The following is a 23,863-nucleotide window of genomic DNA, read 5'->3' on the forward strand; positions in this document are numbered from 1 at the left end:
ATGTTATTTAGTGGACAGAAACTGAATGTGCAGGAGGCCTGTGGCAAAGGACTGGTCTTCTTGGTGTTTTGGCCAGGAACATGCACCCAGAAGTCATGGTTCAAATTAAGGAACTTGCCTCATGCAATCCATTGGTGCTTGAGGAATCCAAAGCCCTCGTGTGCTGTAATATAAAGATGGAGTTGGAGCAGGCAAACAAGAGGGAGTGCAAGGTGCTGAGGAAAATTTGGACATGTTGAAATACCTACAGAGGAAATTCCATGAGTTTAGATCAGCCAGAGGCCTCCTGAATGACACGTTCTGGAACTGTGGCTCCCAGTGACCCTCATTTACCCTTAACTCATGCTTGGAACCAGGACTGGAGCCATCCAAGCTATTTATTACCAAGGAGTTTTTAAGTAGTGTACCTTTAAAACAAACAACTACAATACTCCTCTGCCCAAATGTCATTATTTTTACTTAATTTACTCCTAAGTCTTCAAGTATAATGGTGAGCACTTAGGCTGCTCTTTGGAGCTCTAATTTTTGTTCCCTTGAACTAGTACTGTATAAAAAAGGAAAAGGATAGTGTCTTGCTGTTTTAGGAGAATCTGGAATACTGTTTGTTTTCCACATTTTTCCCTTTGGGAACACAGAATCTAAAAGGGGCCTTGGCCAGCCTCAACTTTCCCTGCCCCAAGTGGCCATATAGAAAGATCTGAGAGATTGCCTTTGTCTTCCAGAAAGTATAAATACCTCAGAGGTGAGAAATTATAAATCAAAAATGAGGCTTATCTTTTAGAATATATATTTCTGATGAAAAATCCACTGGCAAGCATACCCCCAAAGAAATGTATGCTTGTGGTTCATGCTGAGGAATCAATTGTTTCCCCCTTCCTTTTTTTTCCCCATATGTCCAGTTCTTACCCAATTAACCTGAAGAAAGCACTGTCTCTCTAGAAGAAAGCTTGTTTTGCAGTATTAGTGAATCATTGAATAGCTTAAGTATGAATATCCAAGTTATAAGTTAGTCTTAGTGGGTTTCAAAAAATCAGTTTTTCTGACCCCATTGAAAAATAACTACATAAGTGCTTCTTGTAGCTGGGTGAGAAATATGACTTTATATACAGTTTTGGTTTTCTGTTTGCAGATACCATTGCATTACACCAAAAAAAAGTAATTCTATGTTTATAAAGTATTATTTTTAGGTTCACTTATAATATATTTTATCTAATAACTTAAAATTCTTTTGGCACATCATTAAATGCAGAAAATCCTTTCAAAGAAAAACTGCCTTCTATTAGACATCTAATATTTTTTGTCTGTGCTTTCATGTCTACACCATATCCTGAAGACAAATGGCATCCGAAAGTGTCCTGTGTAAGTAGACATTGTGCATTCCTTCCAGGAGTGGTGAGTGATTTCTGACTCCAGGTGCTTATTACTATTTAGGCTTCTGAGCTTCCAATCGTATTGAATGTTTGAAGAATGAAATAAAATCCAAGCCTTATTTTTGGACAGTTTTGAAATTTATACTTAGAACTAACCACTTCCCCAGCCACATGGAGAGCTGTAAAATGTGTAAATCTGCCTTGACTTTGGATCATTTGGTACAGTAGTTTTGCATCTGTGGGACTTACTTTTTTGGTCCCATAATTTGAACTATACATAAACTGTACAATCTCTAAAGTTTTTATAGAATTAAATATTCAGCTGTGAAAACTGGTTAAATAAAACTAATGTTTCTTAAAAATAAAAAGCAGTGGGTTGCTTAAAATAAGACTAACAAAGAGGGCAAGAGACAGCAGGAGGGAATGGAAAATTCCAATCCTAAAACCTCACCCACAGCCCCACAATTAGGGTTCAGAGTCTTCAAAGGCCAACTGACAATCTTTAATTTAAATGTGTCTGAACAAATTACCATGTACCGACATCTCTAACCCCACCTCCCTTTGTTTAAACTAATAAAAACCCATGTGCCAAATAGCCTAGTGTGTGTCTTGAGCATGCCCATGCTTATCCCCTTAAGCTTGTACCCTCGTTCTCTTCAATAAACTTTTCTCACTTGCTTACACCTGCTTGCCTCATCCTTGAATTTCTTCATGCAGTGAGATGCCGAGGCTGGAATGGGGGCTCTGGTGACTAAGGAGCGCTGGTAACCCTCTCACATGTGTTCTCAATAAATTTTCTTCCTGCTTGCTTTATGCTGTGCTGCACCCTTGAATTCTTTCTTGCAGCATGGTCAAGAACCTGGAAACCAACAAAGGATCCATTATCATTACTTTTCTGGTATCCTCATCCCATCCTTCTGTTAAGGGAAATATAAGACTCTTGATTGTTTCTGGCAACTCCAGTCCCTCAAAAACTGACAGAGGACCTTAAATTTTACTCTACATACTATAATTCTCCTCAATGCCCATCATATGTGTGGAAATAGTACTCCCTTTCCATTTCTTCAAGTTTCAAATTTGAATGAAGGTTAATGACAAGGAGTAAAAATGGATGATTGTGGCCAAGGATGTTTTGGAAAATTTCATTGTGGTGTTTATTTCTGCAAGTGTTTGAATATATTCTATATAAACATTAATAAGTTTAAGATTGGAGAAACAAAGGATTCATCATGGCCGCCTCTCACCTAAACTGCTCTCATGCTCCCCTTGAAACTGTATGGCTGTCAACCCCAGCACATGTAACATTAGGTTGGTTGGAATCATCAAAGGAAACATCAACCTCCCTACAGACTCTAAAGTTTTGCTCCTACTAATTTTTATATAAATCCTAAAGTCCTAGAAATTAAGAAAACCAAAGTTCTGATATTTCCAAATTTTAAAAAATAGTATTGTTGAATTAAATCCATATGCTTAAAAAATTTCAAGTTCACGTAATTCATATAAACCTTTGACAAACAAGAATACTGTAATATTTCTAGTTAAAAGAAAAACAGTTATGTCTTCTGAGTTATCAATGTTACGTACAATACAATCATTCTATTTTATTCTACTTAGGCATGTTATTCCTACATTTATATAGGTTCAATGATCGAATGAGCTAGCATTATATCCACTGGATCTAATGGATATTCATTTTAAGAATAATTTTGTTTTGTAGAATATTGGATTGAAGACTCTTTTCAAGATTACTTTTGTTAACTTAAATATGTAAACTATGCAGGATGTATTTTTCTTAAGTATAAAGAGAGTAGTGTCTTTTTCCTAAAGTAAAATATCTGGTTGTTGCAGAATGAGAAACAAAATTTTTTAGGACAAATGGCTGGACATAGAAAGTTGTAGAAGACTTGTGGGAAAGGAATTTTATTTGTTGTGGTTAAGATTGGCTAAGATTCAAGGGTTTATAAGATTTTTAAGAATTTTCTTATCGGACAGCATCTTCATGCAAAACTAGAATTTGTTTTTTATTCTGTTAAAATGACAAAGTTTCCTTGGATTATTAGTCTGCTCTTAGTGAGAAGTTAGAAAATGTTTGTAACCATCTGCGTAATCTATCTAGGAGGAAAAGATTCTATGTCTTGTTTAAATAATACACATATTCATATTAATGTTGACCTTCTCATCCCTTATTGTTTTAGACAATGCCTTCTCACTTTTAAAAGAACTAAGTCTTTTTACAATCACATTAACTCCTGTATTTACTTTCAAAAGTTTTGTTGTCACTTTGATTAAATAGGGAACCAAATATCGTTTCATGGTGACCCATGTTCCTATTTAGCAAAGTGTTCAAACCTGATAATTTTGGACATTTTATCTTCTCAAAATCAAACCCTAAATGACGTCTTCTGGATTTCAGACTGCCTTTTGGACTTTCCAGAGGGCCCCTAGAAAAGGATTTGTTCTTTCAACTTATAAAAAGAAAAGTGATAGAATAGTCTTGTTTGAAATGATATAATTTGCATGGGAAATGTTGTCAAATTATAAAGGATCTTCTAACCTTGTTGGTTAAATTTGTATGGGTAAAATATTAACATACATATTTCAAAAATTATGTAAAGTTCCTAGAGATCTGTCATGTTCCTCGCTGTCCATGAGATGTCCTAGTACTGATCTGCCTGATTTAGACAATGGTACAGTGTTATTGGTCATAATATCAGTTATTCTTTAAAAATGTTACACATTACAGAAACCAGCAAATTTCCTTCTTGATTGCATCACTTTTGTAATGAACTTCCATCGAACTTTCCTTTTCATAAAACAGTAATAAGTTAACCACAGCCATTTTAGGTCATTTGTCATCTACAGACCATTTTTATTCTGATGCTTCACAGGAACACTTGCAATCAGCTACAGGCTGAAGTGCATCATGTTCAACAAAAGGGACTGTCTCTGAGACCCATGGAAAGGTACTCTGGGGGACAGGCTTTTAATGACATTGCCTAAATAACTTTGAGACCACTGGCCTGAGTCAAGATTCCAGAATTATAGTAAAATCTAGAACTAGAATTCTAGTTTATGAGATTGCTGACACAAGTTTGACTGGAACAAGGACTAATTACCTAGAACTGAATGAACTGATAAAGACTGATTATAGTTCTGTTTGGATTATTGCTGATGTTTAAATGTTTTATTTTCCATATACAAGAAATCCCTTACTCCTTTCCCTAATGCTATCTTTAATTCATAAGTCATTCATCTTTTCTCTCTGCATGGACCTTCCAGAATTTGGAAACTCTTATTGATTCTTATTTTTATGGTTAAATTATTTGCATAGGTTCAGTCAGGATCTGGATTCCTTTAACAGGACACAATCGGAGATACTGGTTATATATCCAAAGCTTTGACAGGAATGTCATGTTTGAGAATGATATTCATTTAAGCAGATGTGAGCACAGAATTTTTAAAGTTCAGTTTTATTGAGATATATTCACATACCCTACAATAATCCGCAGTGTACAATCAATTGTTCACAGTACTATCATAAGTTGTGCATTTATCAGCACAATTTTTGAGCATTTTCATTACTCCAAAAAAAAAATAAAATAAGAATAAAAATACAAATAAAGAACACCCGAAACATCCCCTAACCCCATACCCCTATTATTCATTTAATTTTTGTTCCCATTTGTGCTGGTTTGAATGTATTATGTCCCCCAGAAAAAGCCATATTTTTTGATTCAATCTTGTGGGGCAGACATTTTAGTGCTGATTAGACTGGAATTCTTTGAGTGTTTCCATGGAGATGTGCCCCACCCAACTGTAGGTGATAACTCTGATGAGATAATTTCCATGGAGGCATGACCCCACCAATTCAGGGTGGGCCTTGCTTACAGGAGCATTATATAAGCTCAGACAGGAGTGAAATTACTACAGCCAAGAGGGACACTTTGAAGAATTCACAGGAGCTGAGAGAGGAACTGCAGTTTACAGAGACATTTTGGAGATGGCCTTTGAAAGCAGACTTTTGCTCCAGAGAAGCTAACAGAGGACAAACACCCCAAGAGCAACTGAGAGTGACATTTTGGAGAGAAGCTGAAGCCTAGAGAGGAACATCCTGGGAGAAAGCCATTTTGAAACCAGAACTGTGGAGCAGACACCAGCTACGTGCCTTCCCAGCTAACAGAGGTTTTCTGGACGCCATTGGCCATCCTCCAGTGAAGGTACCTAATTGTTGATGCATTAACTTGGACACTTTATGGCCTTAAGACTGTAACTTTGTAACCAAATAAATCCCCTTTATAAAAGCCGACCCATTTCTGGTGTTTTGCGAAAAGGCAGCATTAGCAAACTAGGACACCATTTTTCTACTCATCTGTCCATACACTGGATAAAGGGAGTGGGAGCCATAAGGTTTTCACAATCACATGGTCACACCATGTAAGCTACATAGTTATACAATTATCTTTAAGAATCAAGGTTACTGGGTTGCAGTTTGACAGTTTCAGGTATTTCCTTCTAGCTATTCCAATACACTAAAAACTAAAAAGGGATATCTATATAAGGCATAGAAGAATGCCCTTCAGAGTGACCTCTTGTCTCTATTTGAAATTTCTCAGCCACAGAAACTTCACTTTGTTTCATTTCACTTCCCCCTTTCGGTCAAGAAGATTTTATCAATCCTACGATGCCAGGACCAGGCTTATCCCAGGAGTCATGTCCCACATTGCTAGGGAGATTTACATCCCTGGGAGTCAGGTCCCACGTAGTGGGGAGGGCAGTGAGTTCACCTGCTGATTGGGCTTGAGAGAGAGAGAGAGAGAGAGGGCCACATCTGAACAAAAAAGAGGTCCTCTGGGGGAGACTCTTAAGCACAATTACAAGTAGTTTTCAATTTTCAGATTAGGTCTCTCATCTGAAACCTTTCTTCTTATTTTTTCCTTTTTTTTTAAATTGAGATTGTTCACATACCATACAATTATTCAAAGATCCAAAGTGTACAATCAGTTGCCCTTGGTACCATCACACAGTTGTGCATCCATAATCACAATTTTTAAATTCAATTTTTAGAACATTTTCATTACTCCAAAAAAAGAAATAGAGACAAAAAAAGAAGCTCAAATCTTCCCATACCCCTAAACACCCCCCCTCCATTATTGATTCATAGTATTGGTATAGTATATTTGTTACTGTTGATGAAAGAATGTTAAAATATTATTAACTATAGTATATAGCTTGCAATAGGTATATATTTCTTCCTATATGCCCCTTTCTTATTAACTTCTAGTTATAGTGTCATACATTTGCTCTAGTTCATGAGAGAGATTTCTAATATTTGTACAGTTAATCACAGACATTGACCACCACAAGATTCACTGTTTTATACATTCCCATCTTTTAACCTCCAACTTTCCTCCTGGTGACATACGTGACTCTGAGCTTACCCTTTCCACCACCTTCACACACCATTCAGCACTGTTAGTTATTCTCACAATGTGCTACCATCACCTCTATCCATTTCCGAACATTTAAGTTCACTCTAGTTGAACATTCTGCTCATAATAAGCAACCTCTCCCCATTCCTTAGTCTTGTTCTATATCCTGGTAACTTATATTTCATGTGTATGAGTTTACATATTATAATTAGTTCCTATCAGTGAGACCCTGCAATATTTGTCCTTATGCGTCTGTCTTATTTCACTCAATATAGTGTCCTCAAGATTTCTTCATCAACCCATTTTTGTTAAGACAGGTTTGTTCACACACCATACATTCCATCCTAAGTAAACAATCAATGGTTCCCTGTATAGTCAAGTATTTATGTACTTGCCTTCATTGCTGCTATCTATATAAGAAGATCTCTGTTTCTTCTACAAAGAAGGAGGAAGAGTCAAGAAGGCAGAGAGACAAAAGAGAAAGAAAAAAGAAAGAGAAAAAAACACATAACAGCTAGGAAGCACCAAAAGGAAAAATAGCATTAAACTAAAGTAGAATAGGCAAACGAAAGACAGAAAAACAAAACAAAACAAAACATGACATCTAGGAAGCAACAAAAGGAAAGATATCATTAAACTAGAATAAAGAGTCAGACAGCATCACCAATGCCAAGAGTCCTCTACCCTACCCCCATGTACCCCCCTCCTCCACAACTGGGTGAGTGTTTTTAAGGTAAAATGCTTGTTTCTAACAAAACCTACCTTCAGTCCTAAAGTTATGAGAAATATCTTGAGTATGTGTATGAAATGGGTTATATCTGCTTAGTCACATATATCTGCTTAGTCACATAAAGACAGATTTATTTCTGTCTTTGAATCTCTGTGGATTGCCTATGAGCATCACATTCAGCTTTAATGCTTATCCACTGATAAAATTCTTTGTTTCTTTCTCTTCTACCTTTGTGAAGAAGCTTCTGGATTGGAAGATTATTTTTTTTTTAATTTATATTTCTCCAAATGTTATAGGCACTTAAAATAAACTGTATCTCCCCCAAACAAGTGAATTACATTCCTCTCAGTTCTGACCTTAATTAATGGTTCCCTCAGATATCCAAGAATTAGTCTTTGAATCCCTCTGTCAGCACCACCTAACACAGTACAGCACGGCTATTCTCTGCACTGAGCACTATCATACTTTACCCCACCCCAGCTCCACACACCTGTATTCGCACCTCCTACTATTTTTCCTTCAGTGTCAGTTTAAATGTCACTTCCTCAGAATTCCTTCCTTTTCTGAACTCCCACCTATGTTTGCCTTTCCATAATCAAGTCCTGTTCTCTTGAATAGAACACTAGTCTTCTTGAGGCAATGCCTGGATTTTGTAACTACAAATTTATTTGTTTGTTTATTTCACCATTTCCCACCTACCCCAAGGAAATAACTACAGAAAACTGGATCTCAAGGCCTAAAATAAAGCAGGTTCCATTCTGACCATTAACAATGCATTAAAATCCAGAGGAATTCTTTGTCCTCAATAACTTAACCTGCTCTCAAATGCCTAAATTGTCTTAAGAATAAAATTCATTTACAGAATAAAGGAAGTCCATCTCCCCTTCGGGAAAATTCTCTCCTTTACTCACCAGAACTCAAAGAGATGGAAAATCCAGGGACATTGGTTCATTACTGAGGATGTTGTCACCACTTTCCAGGGATCAAATCTTCTATCTTGCTCTAGAAAAATTTGTTTTTGGTGCCTGTTGTGCTGTTAATGACCTCATCAGCCAGGTATGAAAAGGGTGCCACAACTCTTACAGGAAATAACTGATGAGATTTTGGAGGAAAGGACCCTATGGGATCCACAGAGCTGTCCTAGGGCCATGTCCAGTTAAGTGATACTGATACAGTGGTTGGTGGGTGGGTGGATGGGTCAAGGTGTCTCACTCAAGTTCTTGTGATGAACTATTTGTCCTCCTTGCTCCCTGCTCCTCCCCTTCTCATGTGACAGTGTCCGGCGCCGCCCCGCTCGACCCCTGTTCCCCGGCCGGCGAGGGGAGAAACAAGGGATGAGAGAGAGAGAGATGCAGACCACGCAAACTGACCTGGCTGGAAGTCACGACTCGAGCCACACGGCGGTTGCGAGAGCAAGTCTTTTACTGAAGCTAGATAAGCATTCTCTGTTACAGGTTTCCACGCGGGGCAGAGTGCCTCGCGGGAGAGCAGCCTCGATGTGGCCGTCAGGTACGGCTCCTAGTGGGCTGTCTCCCCGAGGTTCGCTTGGGCAAACTCTTAAGTACTCTACTCATAACCAATGATCTAGCGCCGCGCATATGCACTCAATTGGCAGATAGGAATAGTGAGTGTGCACGTCATAAGCGGAAGCAGGATATGGGCGCCATCTTGGCTCATTCGATGGGCGGGGGGACTTTGGAGCAGGTTTACAGCGCATGCGCTATGCCCGTCCCGGGAGACGGCTCTCCACATCTCCCCCTTTATTATTTATATCGACCCAGTGTCCCCAGTGATGAGTGTGCTCCCGTGAACCCAGATGGCTCACAATTTGTTCCGGTGCTTTGGGGAGTCTGGACTAGGTCTCAGCCATTTAGCGGCGGAGCCTCTAGCACCGACCAGAATGCTCACCTCATATGGAGACAGGAGAGTCCGTGAGCTGGAAACAACATGACTCTCCCTGCAGTGCTTTGCCTTGCAACTGGGGGACAAAGGCGGGGGCAGGGATAGCATTAACCAGAGTCGGAGGCGTCACTAGGCGTCCCCATGCATTGGCTAGAGTCAAGTCTGGCCACAACTATGACTCTGCCTTAGGGACCTACCTGAGACAAAAATTATGACTGCTGGCGTCGCCCGTTATACCCGGGACACAGCTGCGCGCTTAGCTACAAACCTCGCTCCCGAGTGCCCCGCCCGAGGCGGCCAGGATGGGGTATGGCCATCAGAATGGTCGCTGTTGGGGGTATCAAAGGTGGAGGACATAGCCATCATAGTGGTAACACGGTACTGCCGCGCTTGAAACAGGCGTTCTAGCAAAGATTTAACAATGACTAATCCCACCAATGGTCCCACCATCAAGAGAATCCAATTAGTCAAATTGGGCCAAGAGAACCAAGAGGTGACTTGGTCCCACAGATTTTTTACAGTCTCGCCCAGTGTGGAAAGGTCGAAACTAACAGGCTTCAATTTCCTAATGTTCTCAAGTCCCTGAAGGTCGGATTTCACTTGGTCGGAGAGATTGGTGAAGTTGGGGAGATAAGTGTCCTTGAGCCACTCGGCGACATCTTGCTGCTCCTCTGTCAAGTTCACCCTAACCGGGGTGACACAAAGCCTCCCGAATAACCATCGGGTATCACACGTCTGCTGGAGAACTCTCCAGAGTCCATCTATTTCTAGTCCAAGTTCATCTATCTCCGCTAGGAGTTTCTGAATGGCCTGGAAATTTAAGTTCAGCATCTGATTGTGGCGGCGTAGCACGTCTCGGGTAAGGTATGCCTCTTGGACGCCTAGACTTAGAGAAGGGGATATTGTTAAGTGAAACAACTTGAGAAACAGGGCCAACCCAGTCGGTTGCCTTGACGGGGAGCCAGACATAACTTGGGCGATACACTAGGATAGCGGGGCGGCGAGGCATCCGGGTCTTTGGAACGGTTGCAGACTGTAGGAGCAAACCCCGGAAGGAAAAGGCACCTTTGAGTCTCATTTTTACTCAAGATCCCTTCACAAGACTGGCGGCTCTTCCCTGTAACGTTAAGAAATTCAAGCAAGACTCCCTTACTTAACTCGCCATTACCAGTTTCACAAGTAGCATTCGCCGCAACTGTGGTGTTGACAACCTTGACAGAGAGGTTAGCAAAAGAGAGGATCAGTGTGTCATTGGTGAGGGGGAAGGACTCGTTGAAGCTTGTGGAGGAAATATTTCTGTCAGAAGGCAGGTGGTGGAGACCTAGAGACAGGGTACGAGTGAAAAACAGGAGAGGCGGGAGACCCAGCAGAGAATGGGGCCAGGGTCGGGGGATGATGCCACAGGCCCCAAAGACCACTCTCCTGCGCTACCACAGTTCCACTAAAAAAAGAAAAAGGCAGATTAGAAGGATTGCTATAGGAGAGCAAAGAACAGAGTTACCGATCCTCTTTTTGGGCAACCGCGGGGTGGTCAGTCCTACTATTATCGTCTTGTCGGTCGTCGCCATCATCAGCAGGGTCGGAGGCTTGGTCTAATGGTTCAGGTTGTATATTCGTTGGCGTTTCTGACAGCTGTTCCTTGGCTTCTTCAGGTGATGTCACAGTTCTCACCAGTCTTTCCGGAACCCACACTGGTTGACGTCCTGGTTCCTGGGGAAAAACACAAACAGAGCCTCTGGCCCAGCTGAGCACCGGGTCAGGGCCTTTGTGGCAACGGCCACACGGCCTGGTTACTGCACCTGGTTCGCCAAACCGTTGAGTGGCAGGGGGCTGACGTCTATTGGGACAATCTCTCTTAAAGTGCCCTGATTGGCCACAGCCATAGCACCTTTTTGGCCTTGCCCCCAAGGCTCCGGGGTCCTTTGCGGTTACCTGTAGGGAGCTGGCTAGCATAGCAGCCAACCCTGCATTAGTTAACGGGCTACCAGCGTCTCTGCAAAGCCGAACCCATTCTGTCAAGCTCTTCCCCTTATTCTGTGCCAGGATAACCTTACATTCCCTATTGCATTGCTCAAAAATCATCTGCTTAACTACAGTTTCCGCTACCCCTGGATCTGAGAAGATTCTCTCAGCCGCAGTCTGCATCTTTGCCACAAAATCCACAAAAGGTTCTGTGGGACCCTGGTGAATGCCGCTGAGTGAGGCCTGGGCTTCTCCCTCTCCTGTCAACTTTTTCCATGCCCCTATGAAACAGCGGAAAATTTGGGCGTAAACTTCCTGGGGGTATCCTGTCTGATTTTGGGCGTGAGCACCTTTCCCTAACAACATATCTACATTCCACCCGCCGTGCCTCCCCGCCGCATTCCTCGCTGCCTGCTCCTCAGCTAACTCCTCAAACCACGCTTTCCAATCGATAAACCGGCCGGGTGGCAAGCAGGAGCGAGCCAGCTGAAGGATATCAGCAGGTGTATGATTTAGGGTGGAGAGGTTCTCAACCATGTTCAGGGTGTAAGGGGCGTTGGGGCCGTACTGATGTACGGCTTGCCTCAGCTCCTTCAAGAGCTTGTAATCATAGGATTCATGCAGATTACGACCTTGGTGATTGATGATGACTGGGAACATTTCGGAGACCGGTTCGGGCTCGAGCGGTTGATAGCCGCCCAAAATGCCAAAAGGTCTGAATGTGGTAAAGGGGCTCCACTTCCAAAAATGCCTCCTATTGTCATTTGAGGGTGAAGGGCCCGGAGGGTCCACGTAGTCGGGCGGGGGTTCTGGGTGTTGCGAGGGGGGGTCATGGTCTCTACTCGTCATGGCCACTAGAGGGAGTCCTGTACAAGGGCCCCTTGCGGAGTCGGTTAAACCGTCCACCGGATGCAGGTGCTTCCTTAGGGGCGCAACGGTCGTTGCCGGTGGGGCAGAGGGCCGCGTGGGTGAGATAGGGGGTGCCTCTAGATCAATCAGCGGAGGCGCTTCCGGTCCCTCGTCTGCCTCGCTTTCAGAATCTGAGTCAGAACTATCAGAACTAGTACTCGACTCTGGCGGCTTGCCCTTATGGGTGCCCTCCGCGGATGAAACGGACTGAGTTTCTTGGAGCGCATGTCGCACCTGCAACAAGGCAGCAGGCGTGGTCAGGCCCATGGCCGATTCCAGCTCAAGTACAGCACGAACAGTCTCCCATATAAGGACCAGGACTGGGTCCAGACAAATGCCCGTTTGGCGCGCTCGGTCTATATCACGGCCAAGTTTCATCCAAGAGGGCAGGTTGAGGCTGCCAGAGCAGGGAAACCAGGGGGCAAAAGTGGCCACATCATCAAGGAATCGTTGGAGAGAACTTTTCTTAACTGAGATACCCCGCTGCTTCAAAAGGGTCTTTAAGGGGGTTAATAGGGGTGAGCTTTCAGACTGCCCCATGCTTGCAGTCGGCACTATCTCTTAATCACTCGGAGAGCTCTTCCGAGTCCCCGGGGCTACCTGAACGCCCACGGGCCCTAGTCCTCGCACGAAAAAAAAGGGGGTGCTTACCTTCTCGCGGTGATCAGTCGCGGAAGTCAAGCCACGGATCCCGGGAGCACGTCTCCGTCGGGTCGAGGGGAACGCGAATGAGGTGCCCCGTATGGGCCACCACTTGTCCGGCGCTTTCTCCGCCCCGCCTCGAGTCCTCGGTCGGCCGGCGATGGGGACCAGAGAAATAAGGGGAGAGAGGGTGCGGACAACGTCTTACCCGGAGCACTTGTGATCACTCAGGACTCGCGGTGGTAAAGCAGATAAACTTTTAATGGGACTAGGCAATCATCATCTTTACAGGTTCCACCCGGGGCGAGACACCTCGGGGGAGAACAACCTCGATGTGGCCGTCAGGTACGGCTCCTAGTGGGCTGTCTCTCCGAGGTTCGCTTGGGCAAACTCTTAAGTACTCTACTCATAACCAATGATCTAGCGCCGCGCATATGCACTCAATTGGCAGATAGGAATAGTGAGTGTGCACGTCATAAGCGGAAGCAGGATATGGGCGCCATCTTGGCTCATTCGATGGGCGGGGGGACTTTGGAGCAGGTTTACAGCGCATGCGCTATGCCCGTCCCGGGAGACGGCTCTCCACATGACAGTAGTGCTCTCTGAGGCTCCCATCTTCACAGTGTGGGAGCCTTCCTCTGTGGCTTTGACAGACAGCACACCTGGGTTAGCTGAAGAGAGTTTTGGGGAAAAGAGAGGAATTCTCCACCTGACTGCTTAACCATAGGAATTCTTTGGCTGTAGTTTTAGGTCTGGATGCATTTAAATAAGGATTTATTCCCCAACAAATACTTTTTCATCCAGAAATCACTTTGGATGAATATAAATGCCTGCAAACTCTATAAAGAGCTCAATAAACCAATTACATATTTAACTTTGTTTTAGAGAAATTATTTTTAGAAACAATTTAATAGAATTTTCTGATTTTTTTTTTTTTTTACCATATTGAATGGTGTCTCACATCAAAACTTATTATTTTAGTGGCTTTTATTTCAAGGAAATGCAAATTCCCTTGGCCAATGTACATAGATAAAAAGATATTTAATCGTTATTTTATTCTCAATCAGTAAAAAATCAACCTGTAAAGATGTTGCAATTGTAAAAGTAATTTTTTAAGACTTTAAAAAACACAGATTGTTTTAAGAAGATTGTGAACAGTCCCTTTCACATATTACAGGAGATTGATCTTACTTGTACTGGTGTATTGGATTGATAGCTAAATTTTTCATTATAGATCTTGTCAATTTGCATGGCTTTTTCTAATTTGATAATATTTCCTAATAGGGCATTTTAAACATTATTCAACGACATGAGTAGGTTATCAGAGCATAAAAATTGTTACTTGAAAACTTATTGTACATCTGACAAAATTCATCATAGTTTAAATGCAGGAATGTACTAATTTTGACAAAATTTTATATAGTAGCAGTTAGTATTTTTTTTTTTATTTTGAGATAAATTCAAAGTTACATGAATAGTTGCAAAAACAATACTAGCCCCATACACAGAATTCCATCATACCCTGACCCCCCTCCCCCTATAGCTCAATTCACCAACTTTAACTTGCTGTCACATCGCTATTTCTTTCCCTCCCTATCTATCATCCATCATATATTTCTCTGTCTTCTGAACATACGAGAGTTAGTTGCACACATCCTTGAACATACACTATAATTCACGTATGTACTTCCCATGAACAAGAACATTCTTTTATGTAGTTCCATTAAGCACAGCTAAGTATAAGAGATTCAACAATGATACAATGCTTACATTCTGTATTTCCTTTTCCTTATGTCTCAACTGTGTACCTTCGAGCCACCTGCCCTCCACCCTCCAATCCCATCCAAGTTCATCCTTAGCATTCAATTGTCATCTAGTTAGACTGTCTTTTTTTTTTTTTTTCTTTTTTCAATTGTGGAAACATATATACAGCCTAAATCTTCCCTTTCCACCCCCTCCCTAGACTTCCATTAGTGGGATTGATCACATTTAGAATAATGTTATGCTCTTTCCCACCATCCATTACTAGAAATTTCCCTTCACCTCAGACAGCAACCCTACACTCCTTTCTTAACTCCCCATTGCCCCTTCCCCCATTTCTCTTAACCCATACTCTACTTTCCATCTCTATGGTTATATTCTCTGATAGCTTCTTTGTGTTTACTGTGGGGCTTAAAATTAACCTCTTAAATCCCTATCAATCTTGTTTTTCTTTGATACCACCTTCACTTCAATAGGGCACATAAGCTATGTTCCTATACTCCTTCATTCCCCCACCTTTATATAGTTGTCTAAAATTACATATTTTACATTGAGTTCAAAACCACTGATTTGTCCTTAGAGTTTGTGTATTTTTTATCCTGTAGGAAGTAAATAGTGGAGTTATAGTTCAAAAATTATTGACTTCTATTTGTATTCCATTGTGTTTGGGGAATGTCCTTTGAGTATATTCAATTTTTTTTTTTTTTTAATTTCTTGAGGCTTGTTTTATGTCCCAGTTTATGGTCCCTTCTGGAGAAAGATCTGTGATCACTAGAGACAAATGAGTGTCCTGGTGATTTGGGATGTAAGGTACTATATATGTCTGTTAAAATTCTCTATATCTCTTTCTCCTTTCTTTGTCTCTCTGTTGGTAGGGCTTCCTTTAGAATCTGAAGTAGGGCAGGTCTTTTACTGGCAAAGTCTCTCAGCATTTGTTTGTCTGTGAAAAATTTAAGCTGTCCCTCAAATTTGAAGGAGAGTTTTGCTGGATAAAGTATTCTTGGCTGGAAATTTTTCTCTCTCAGAATTTTAAATATGTCATGCCACTGCCTTCTCACCTCCACAGTGGCCACTGAGTAGTCACCACTTAGTCTTATATTGTTTCCTTTGTATGTGGTGAATTGCTTTTCTCTTGCTGCTTTCAGAACTTGCTCCTTCTCTTCAGTATTTGAGAGTCTGATCAGAATATGTCTTGGGGTGGGTTTATCTGGATTTATTCTATTTGGAGTTTGCTGGGCATTTATGCTTTGTGTGTTTATATTGTGTAGAAGGCTGGGGAAGTTTTCCCCAACAATTTCTTTGAATACTCTTTCTAGACCTTTACCCTTCTCTTCCCCGTCTGGGACACCAATGAGTCTTAAGTTTGGACGTTTTATTTTATCTATCGTATCCCTGAGATCCATTTGGGTTTTCTCAATTTTTTTCTCCATTCTTTCTTTTGTTCTTTCATTTTCTGTTCTGTGGATTTCTAGGACACTGAGATGTTGTTCAGCTTTCTCTAGTCTTGTATTGTGAATATCCAGAGTCTTTTTAATTTGGCCAACAGATTCTTTTATTTCCATAAGATCTTCTATTTTTTTATTTACTCTTGCAATGTCTTCTTTATGATCTTCTAGGGTCTTCTTTATGGCACTTATATCCTGGGCCATGGTCCTCTTGATGTCCTTTAAATCCTTTGCCATGTTTTCATTCTTTGATTGTAGTTCTTTAATTAACTTTGCGAGGTTTAACATTTCTTCCGAAATCTTGATTTGTGTGTTTGGAGCTGGATTCTCCATATCGTCTGGTTTTATCATATGCGTTAAGATTTTCTGTTGTTTTTGGCCTCTTGGCATTTGTTTTGCTTGATAGGGTTCTTGCAAGTTGTATCAAAAAAACAAGGGGGGGATATCAATCTAATTTTTCATTAGTTCTCCCCAACTTTGTGGTATGTGGGGATCTGATTCTTTTGGGGTCCAATTGGTGCACTTAATTTGGGTGTGTTGTCAGTGCTGTCTGCCCCCAATGAGGGGCGTGTGCTTGAGTGGTTAGGGAGGAAGGGCAGGTTTAACAATCAAATCTCCCAGGTGTTCCCGGAGATTTAAGGCTGTTCTCTGCTGCTGACACAAAAGTCCTTGGTATTGGCGTAGGTTCCCTGGAATTTCTGAGCAGTTCCCCCCTCCCTGCTGTGCTTTTCCAGGACCTCTGTGGGGGGGGGGGTGGCGTGCCACGTCACAAGTGAGCACTGGCCTCCAGGGAAGCCCTGGGCCCCTGGGCTGTGTAGGGGCGTTCCCAGCCTGCTTCAAAGATGGTTGAATAGGACACGTTAACTTCCCCCTTTCCACACAGCTCTGCTTTCCCAGCTCTGGGACAATCAGCCGTGGGTATATTCAAGGCCACTGTCCACGGCCAATATTGTGTCATGTGAGTGATGCTGCGAGAAAGACTCCCTGTCAGGCTGGGTTTCTTGGCTGGGCTCTGTGCTGTGGGTTCAGCCAGGCAGGAGCAGCCCTGTCCACTGGGGTGGCAGCTGCGAGTCTGGGTTTCTCGGCTGGGCTCTATGCTGTGTGCTCGCCCCGGGCAGGAGCAGCCACGCCCGCTGGGGAGACTGCTGCAAGCCGGGTGTCCCCCCTTTGTTTCCCTGGACCCGAGACAATCAGCAGTGTGTGTGGGAAGGGGTATCCTCCACCCCAGACACCGAGGCGTTAGTCGAGACCACTTCCGTCTTATCTGCAGCTGTTCCCGGGCTTCTTTTATACATATATATGTGTGTGTGTATATATATATATATATATATATTTTTTTTTTTTTTTTTTTTTTTTTAAAGTCCAGCCCACCGTTTCCCCCCAATGCAGCATGGCCGAGGGATTCAGCCTACTCACTCACTGGTTTCAGAATGCAGACTCCTGGTTTCACCAAAAGCACGTTCCCTGTGGCTTTAGCAGATCTTGTCCAGCTGATGCTACTTTGGAAGTGGTGTTCTGGGTCCTTTCTGGTTTTTTATGCAGTGTTTTCCACGGAGGTGTTTTTTTCTTTGTCTCACCTAGTCGCCATCTTAGGTTCCTCCTCCTCAGTCCGCAATTAGCATTATTACTCACATTCATCAATGAGAAAACTTGGACACAGAAAGGGTAAGTGACATGAAAAAATTCTGACAAATAGTAAAAGATGGTGTTCAGAGTCATTCTCAGGAAGACATAAAATTCAGTAGTTTCCAGCTCAAATAAAAGATAAGTACTCGTATTACACCTCTCAGATCACTGAATGGGAGCAGAGAGAGGCCAGATTACCAAAACTCTGTCACTTATCCACTCAACTCTCCATTTCCAAGTAGACTATACTGCTTCCAAATTTGGATGAGAAAGACTTTGATGGAGTCAGTGCCCAGACTCTGAGGTCTCTTTTCACGTTTGGCACTTCCATTACATTACTGTTGGGGACGATTAAGGTAGCATGTATAAAATCCACCCTCAGCGATGCCGGAGATATGCAACATGGCCGCTAGGGCTGATGCAATAGCGGCTTAAGTTGCCCTCAGCCTTCTACGGAAGTGATAGCCGTTCGCGCCTAAGATTCGCGCCTAGAGTGCTAGCTTTACTACCTGCCTTCTACCCCAGCAACAGTAGCCACCAATCCTGTGCTAGCCTTACATCTGCCATCCGCCCTAGCAACAGCAGCAGCCAATCCTAGGCCGCCACCCGTTCGTGCTAGCCACTCCCTCTACCTTAGGGTATATATACCCTGCCTCTTCAATAAAGTTTTGCAGCTTGATCAGAAGCCTGTCTTGCTGTTGTTCCTCGTGTCTCTTGTCCCATACCATTCCTCCCTCACAGGATTTGGAGCTTCCATTGAATGTCCCGCCGGCCGGGACACATTACCTTCTGACAGTTCCCATTTTGAAACACCCTGACATCCTGATTCTGCATGGACACAGTACTGGCCCTTATTGTTTTTTTGCTTGCAATCAGATACTGATATTGCAGGGCTCAGGGAATTTCTCTTCCTATTACTGATAAATAAAACTCTATTAATTAAGGACAGAAATATGTGGATAATATTCCTTGAGACTGATTTTTTGGTAAACTCTCTTAATTTCTGTGGACCATAGATTTCACTTATGCTTAAAATGAAAATCTGATTTACACCACCATCCCCCACATCTCCGCCACCCTGATATGTCCATCATGATGATTTCCAATATTCAAGGAATGCACAAATATCTAATCCCTCTAGACACTGTGATGGAGTGATCAATTATGGCATGTCTTAGAAACCATAGAAAGAGATCTATGTCTTACTAATACATAACTTTTTCCAGAAAGTGATAAAGGCTGATGAGATTGGGACACCTGAACCCTGGATAGCTACACTGGGTTTTCCAGTTTTGGCAGCCTTCCAGAACACACACCAAAAAATACTTGAATCAAATGCCAGGTCCTACTGAACACTAAAGGGAATGATGGTAAAGCGCCTTCATGACCAGGGGCTCCGCTGGATCCTGATTGGGCATGGTCCTTAAGCTTCATTTACTATCTCTGAGATCCATCTTGGATAGCTGTGAAGACCCTGTAATCCTCCTTTCCTCAAGCAGAGAAAAAGAATTGGGGCAGAGAGGTGACACAAGTGTGAGGAAACTTGTTTTATTCTACCCTCCAAATTATTGAATGATTCATCTGCTCAGAGAGGCACTGAATCGGAGGTGGGATGAGCACCCTAATGGTCTTCCTGGTGGTCCTGGTGAGACTGATGTCCTCAAACGTGCATCATGTTCCTGCCCAGGGGTGGCACAGGAGACTCCCTTCAACACAGTCCTTCAAGTCTTCACCCAGCAATATGCTTTAACTTGCACATGAAGACTGGTGAGAGATTGTTATTAAATAAGCAGGAGTTTTGAGAGCCAGTTGTTAAACCCTTGGTAACTTGAAATTGCATACATATATACACTATGGAAATTAGCAAATGCTATAAATCTGGGTTTTGTTTTTTGTTGTTGTTGTTGTTCAGGGAAACAGGTTACTACCACACCCCCATCATAGGCCCTTGACCTGCAAGATCCCCTAACAAGATAAAGAAGTTGGAATCCTTCATTTCTTCACACTACTCCAAGCCACTTTTCTAATGTCTTTTCCTTTCAACCTGCCAAACTCCCATTAGTAATTCTTATAGTGTATCTCTTGTTGACAAAATCGCTGTTTCTGTTTATCTGTGAATACTTTAAACTCTCCCTCATATTTGAAGGACAGTTCTGCCGGATAAAGAATTTTGGGCTGGCAGTTTTTATTTTTCAGTACCTTAAATATGTCATACCACTGCCTTCTTGCCTCCATGGTTTCTGATGATAACTTGGCTTTTGATCCTGCCCCTGATGCGGAATTGAAATGGTCCAAGTCACTGTTGCCCTGGAAGCCCAGCCCTTCCTGCTTTATTATGTCTTCTTGGCACTCATCCATGCCTGACACGCTTGGGAAATTTATATGGTGATCCATCCCTCTGGGACGTGAACTCTGAACTCCTCCCAGCAGGGAACATCTGATTTGCTCCTGGGAGTCCCTGCATGATGACAGGCTTCCTATCCAGGAGGCACCCATGAGCTTGCCCCTCACCTCACCCACAGGAGACCCAGTAGAGCTGAGGGGCGCTTCCTGTGTGAGCCACCAGGGGGCTCTCTAGGTTGATTGTGGAATGGCAATCACAGCTAAAGTCAGTTACAGTATGAGAAGAAATCACATTGTCTCATTAAACTATTAATACATGTTGTGGCCTGACAACATTCTGGCCAGGGCTGTTTTTTGCCTCCAGAGGGAGACATAGAAAAATCTGGGGGGAGGCACATTAGGCAAAGGTCACCACGTGGTACCATTACCAGGTTCCCTTCCTGGGTGCTCTCTCTGGGTGTCTTGGGCTGGTTCATGCTGGTACTTGCCACAAGACGGGGATTTAGAAATGTTCTTCAGTTGGTGTCTTCCATGCCTGGGCTCCATGGGGAGGGGTGTGCAGCTCTAAAAATTCTAAAAATTGGGCTTACCTCTTGGTAGGGTTTGTTGTCTTTGAATACAAAGACCTAGGTGTAGGCGCACACCCCCTGGGCAGTCAGTAATTCTATGCCATCGAGCCCCTCTTTAATATTGATGGCTTAAATAATTAAAGGGCACCATGCAGCACCATTATTATGAGGTGCTCATGGGGAAAGTAACTGCCCAGAGTGTGTCCAAAGGATCCTACCCAGGGATGGGTTGGGCTTCCTGCTCATGGGGGTACTTGGCAGAGTAATATTCCCATTGGTTCATGCCAGTGTTCTGATCATCAAGCCCATATGTGGGAGATAACCACAAAGGGGGAACTTCAATGCCATTAATGGCTAACTAGAAGAAGTGGAGTCACACTCTTTATTACAGTGATATGTGTGAAAATAAGCTCAGAGTCACACAGTGATCTCAGATGTAATGTCTGATTTTAAGTTAACCAAATGGAGACAATTGAAGGCACAACAGGTGTGCAAGGAATTTAAATTGAATATCCCACAATGAATGTTCAATGAGTGATACCTTAGAGCATACGTAAGGAGCGAAGGTGGTTGGCACTGCCTGGTTTGCAACATGTGCACGATGCACAGTTCAGAGAAAGGATGTAATTGTTTGAAATAGGATAGCTCACAGAGGATGTGCAAGGATTTTTTTTTCTTTTGAAATAAATTCAAAGTTATAGGAACAGTTGCAAAAATAATACAAACCCCATACACAGAACTCCAGCATACCCTGACCCCCTCCCCCCATACCCCAATCCACCAACTTTAACATGCTGTCATATTGCTATTTCTTTTCCCCCTCCCTCCCTCCCTATCTATCATCCATCATCTATTGCTCCATCTTCTGAACATACGAGAGCTAGCTGCACACATCCTTGAACATACACTGTAATTCACGTATACACTTCCCATGAACAAGAACATTCTTTTTTTTTTTTTATTGTTGGGAGTTTTTGTTATTTTTCATCATTCCTTATTGAATCATTCACAATTTCCACAGCAATTTAAAATAATAATGGTGATAGTGAATACACAGTCTTAAAACCTCAAATATCATTTACAGGTCTTACAAAGTACATTAAAAATGAAGTTAATTTGGGGTTGGAAGAAACCTAAATGTTGTCTAAGCTAACTCTTAGTGGATTTATGAATTTTCCTTATAACCTTAGAGACTTTTGCTATCACATCTGGAGTGATGAGGAAGGAAAAATTCACTATCATAGGAGCAGTTTATTCTAATGGGCAATTCTCATTGTTAAAACACCATTTACCAAGCCACAGTCTACCACCTACTTAGACCTAGGGCAAACCACTACAAATCTACCCGACCTCTTTTGGACAGCCCTTCAAATATACCAAAACAACTCTTATAGCTCACTGCTTAGAGGTAGTCATATTTTTGATGAAAAAAATAAAGGAATGACCACAATGAAGGATCTATAAATTATATGGCAGCCGCATACCAACAATTTGTGGAGGATGCTACAGAAATGCGCACTGTAAAGCTTGGCTGTGGTGTTCACAGGTCTGAGTAGACTGTACCTGATTCTCATCAAATGTCTCGGAAGCTAATCCCTAATTCTGATGGCTCACATGGCATTTGAGCATTTGGGTTGATATTTATCCAACCCACTTCCAGGCACGGGCCTTACCTTACATTATTAGCCTGACCAAAGGCTGCTACTACTAAAACATACTTTCAATAGCAGAGTTTTTTCCTACAGGTGCCTAGTTGATGAGAAAATGGGTGAAGAGCATTTATATTTTTCAGCCCTCTTGTAATTGATCACAGCCCCCAACCATTTCAGTCATGTTGAAAGAAAGCCTGAGAAGCATAAGGACATTCATGGGACAAACCATTAAGGCAAATCAAGCAAAGACACTAAGAAATAGTTAGTACCTAGAAGAGTAAAGCTGAGTGTTAAATGTTGTTAATGCCTTAACTTGTTTGAAACTCCTTTTATAAAGAGAATTGCATGAAATGGAAATATCACTTACATGCAGCGTATAAGAATGAAAACAGTTTAATTGGAAACAAGGTTTTCTTGAGGTTCTTACTGTTGACTTAAGAAGCCAGGACTTTACTAATTGCTTTCTTCTCTACCATCCTCTGCAGTTTGTGTAACGCCTTTATAAACATTACACATCTTCACATGCTTTTTCAAATTAGGTCATATCAAGATGAGAGGTGAGATATATCTAACAGCAAATATGATAGATATAAAGATGAGGTCTGTTATGAGTATATTAAATAAAATGAATGACCATGGATTCCATCTGCTTTCTGTTGATCTGGCATAACCATGCTTGCTACTCCATTTGCTTCTCTTTACATGTACATTCAGAATTAACCTTTCAGAATTCTCTTCCAGATAAGGTGCCTGGCAGTCCAGTGTTCCACGAGGAGGTCTTCCAAGAAAGCACAGATTAGGGAGTTAGAACCTGATCCCCATACTGAAGAATAGCTTTCCTTTCCTTTAGAACATTCATCAGTCCTTGTGAAAATTACAGACATTAGCTGGATTTGTTGTCTCAGTATATTTTAGCACACCATTGCTCTTTGAATAAAGACACAGCTCCTTCATTGACTGGACAGGCCCCCCGCACTCCCCCAGGCCCACTCTGCTCCCTTCGTTCCTCAAGAACATTCTTTTATGTGATCCCATTAAGCACAGCTAAGAAGTACAAGAGATTCAATAATGACACAAAGCTTACATTCTATATTTCCTTTTCCTTATGTCTCAACTGGGTCCCTTTGAGCCTCCTCTCCTCCATCCTCTGATCCCATCCAGGTTCATCCCTGGCATTCAATTGTCATCTATTTAGACTGTCTTTTTTATTGTATTTTTTTTTCAATTGTGGAAACATATATACAGCCTAAATCTTCCCATTCCACCCCCTCCCTAGCCTTATCATTAGTGAGATTAATCACATTTAGAATGTTGTAATGCTCTTTCCCACCATCCATTACTAGAAATTTCCCTTCACCTCAAACAGCCACCCTACACTCATTTCTTAACTCCCCATTGCCCCTTCCCCCATTTCTCTTAACCCAAACTCTACTTTTCATCTCTATGGTCATATTCTGTGATAATTTCTTTGTGTTTACTGTGGGGCTTAAAATTAACCTCTTAAATCCTTAAAAATCTTGTTT

General features: G+C 42.1%; 1 protein-coding gene across 4 annotated transcripts in view; it reads left to right on the forward strand.

Annotated features, from left to right (window-relative positions):
- Positions 1-23,863, forward strand: part of LOC119516834 (atherin-like) — a 187,467-nt gene that overhangs the window by 14,595 nt on the left and 149,009 nt on the right. The window lies entirely within an intron of this gene.

The sequence above is a fragment of the Choloepus didactylus genome, chromosome 20 (genome assembly GCF_015220235.1).
Source record: "Choloepus didactylus isolate mChoDid1 chromosome 20, mChoDid1.pri, whole genome shotgun sequence".
NCBI classification, from domain to species: Eukaryota; Metazoa; Chordata; class Mammalia; order Pilosa; family Megalonychidae; genus Choloepus; species Choloepus didactylus.